The sequence below is a fragment of the Solanum stenotomum genome, unplaced genomic scaffold, assembly GCF_019186545.1.
Source record: "Solanum stenotomum isolate F172 unplaced genomic scaffold, ASM1918654v1 scaffold33159, whole genome shotgun sequence".
Lineage (NCBI taxonomy): Eukaryota > Viridiplantae > Streptophyta > Magnoliopsida > Solanales > Solanaceae > Solanum > Solanum stenotomum.
Window position 1 is genome coordinate 43,357 of NW_026032310.1, and position 3,095 is coordinate 46,451.

The 3,095-nt window shown below is 36.8% G+C and overlaps 1 pseudogene; it reads left to right on the forward strand.

Moving 5' to 3' along the window:
- Positions 1-1,108: 1,108 nt before the first annotated feature.
- LOC125852264 (BTB/POZ domain-containing protein At4g30940-like) lies at positions 1,109-2,482 on the forward strand (annotated as a pseudogene).
- Positions 2,483-3,095: the final 613 nt, after the last annotated feature.

A 3,095-nucleotide genomic window follows, 5' to 3' on the forward strand; every position in this document is an offset into this window, starting at 1 on the left:
ACGGAAGCAAGAATCCTATCCTACTTGTTAGAATTAGTAGAAATTCTCTCCAAATTATTTTTCTTTTTATGAATCCTAATTGGAATAGTTATGATAAATTATTTCTTAATTTTACTAACCCTAAGTGAAATAGTTAAAATAAATCATTTTTAAAACACATGTAGGTTGATGTTGGAGTACTTTACGAGAAAGAGTCAAAAAAGATTAAGGTAGAAGGGCAGTAGGTAGTCTGGTGTTGGAGTACTTTTACTAGAAAAAGTCAAAATGATTAAGGTAGAAGGGCAGTAGGTAGTCTGGTGTTGGAGTACTTTTATGAGAAAAAGTTAAGGATTAAGGTAGAAAGGTAGTAGGTAGTCCGGTGTTGGAGTACTTTTACAATAATTAGCCAAGGACTAAGGTAGAAGGGCAAAGGGTAGTATGGCGTTTGAGTACTTTTATGAGAAAGAGTCAAGGATTAGAGTGGAAGGGCAATAGGTAGTTTTGTGTTGGGAGTATTTTTACAAGGAAGAGTCAAAAGGATTAAGGTAGAAGGGCAGTGGGTAGTCTGGTGTTTGAGTACTTTTATGAGAAATAATCAAAAGGATTAAGGTAGAAGGACAGTAGGTAGTCTGGTGTTGGAGTAATTTTACGAGAAATAGTCAAAAGGACTAAGATAGAAGGGCAATAAGTAGTTTGGTGTTGGAGTACTTTTACCAGTAAGAGTCAAGCATTAACGTAGAAGGGTAGTAGGTAGCTTGATGTTGGAGTACTTTTACGTGAAAGAGGCAAGGTGTTGGTCTCTTCTTCTCATTTTCTCCTTATTTAGACGTAGACTTGCCCTTCTTTCAAATAGTGTCTTATCCTTTTATTTTAATACTACCTATCATTTCATTTGCTTTGTTTATCTTGCTATTTTGCTGCCGTTATTTTCTTGATTATCTTACTTTGGTTGTCTTATTTAAGTCTGGGTTTATCAGAAACAACCTATGTACCCCACAAAGGTAAAGGTAAGGTCTCCGTATACCTTAACACTCTCCAGACCCCTCTTGTGCGATTAGATTGTGTAAGTTGTTGCATCTCTTACAATAGTAATAGTTTGAATTTCAGGGTACGACGACACTTTTGAAGAATGTAAAGACAGAAAGACAGAGTGAAACTCAATGTTGGTGGAAAAAAGTTTGACACTACGACCACAACCTTAGCGAGTGCTGGAAGGAATTCATTCTTTGGACCCATGTTTGATGAGAATTGGAACCTGCATTCTGATGGGTCGATCACTGAACATTTCATAGATAGAAATCCCAATTACTTTGGTGTCCTTTTGGACTTACTCAGAACAGGGGAGCTTTATATTCCTCCAAAGATCGATAAAAAGCACCTATACAGAGAGGCTCTGTATTATGGCATTGAAGATCATTTAAGGTTAGCTAAATGGGGTCTGTTTGATGGCAATAGGCTCCGGTTGGCCGAGTCTATAACGGGCCCAACAGTAGGGAAGGCTGATAAAATTCGGGCTAGTCCGAATAGCTGGTGCTGTGTGGTACGTGATAATATGGTCAACGTGTACAATTGGATGCTAGAAGAGCAACCTACAATAACCACTCGTGATTATCGTAGGGTCAACGATGTTTGTTGGGTTGATTCTGATAACATTGAGGTTAGTAGTTCTGACAAGTACCTAGCTAGTGGAGGCATTGGGTTGTTCAGTGCATCTACAGGGGAATTGAAGTATAATTTTCAAGTTAAAGATGAAGATCAATTGAAGGATTGCGCAGCAGATGCACTCGGTGTTAGCTCGGATTACAAGTTGTTTTCCAGTTGTACTGAGTGCACCAACAAAAAGAATGGGATCGGTGTTTGGGACCAAGTCACAGGTAAGCAGACAGATTTCTTGCCATACTGGCCAGATAGTAAGGCTACCAAGTTTCAGTGGTTACATGGTACCAATTGTTTGATGGTTGCTTCTTGTCATTTGAGGTCAAAATGTTCCATCAACTTGTTTGATTTTAGGGAAAACACGGTGGCTTTGTCGTGGTCTGATGCTACGTATCAAAGAATGTATAGAGACGCGATAGCGATAGAGGAGAGAAATTCCATTTGTATAGTAGATTCAAATGAGAATTTGGGTTTCATGGATTTGAGGAGTACTACAAGTAGTATAGAATGGAGAAGTTCTACGAGGGACAACACATTTAATCGTTATCCGAAACTGGCATTTCAAGAGGGACAGTTGTTCTCATTATTTTGCGATACAATTTCAGTTTATTGTGGTTCTGATTGGGTTCCAACATCACAGCTTCAACAGAGTCGTGGTGGTTGGATTAGGGATTTTTCAATTGGTGGTGATCGTCTTCTTTCTCTTCATTGGAACAATGATATTTTTGATGTATGGGAGACCCCTCGTCCATAATATATGCATATGCATTTGGGTGAACGACTATTTAAGTTATCTCTTCTTCATTAGTACTTTGATTTTCTATGTAACTTGATTTGATTATGCAACAAAACTATGACTGATTGTGAATTATTGATAAGTAGTATGAGTTTAACAACTCATCCCTTAAGTTATTTTCTTTTTGTTGATGATATAAGAGTGATTGTTTCGTGAGGTTTAATTAGTGGATATAGTGATAAACACAAGATTCAAGGTTATAGATACGTGTGTATCCATGATTTTCAACTATAAGGCCTTACTCATGTGATTTGTTCTTGACTTAGTAAGATATGATACACTTCACAAATTACAAATCCGCGTGGAAACTATCTCACATAGAAATGCAGTATAAGATTGATGACCCGCAGAAATCTATAGTTATAAAAGTATGTCACTAAGGATAAAGCAATAAATTAAATTTAAATTTAAATTTTTTGAAAAATTGATGTTATTTTTTGAAACATACTTAAGAAAGTAGTGCGATATAAAATGGAATAATAGATAAATATTAAATAAAAAGGACAGTTAGAGGTACTCTCGCCGTTTTAATTATTTGGGGCTTCAATATAAAGCTTATTACACTTCTTCTTCTGAATTCAGCGGACAATTGTCAGACTCTACGTGCTACCACTTAGTAAAGTCTTTCTCAAACCACGGGATAGGGTGTGGACAAAGCAGTGAA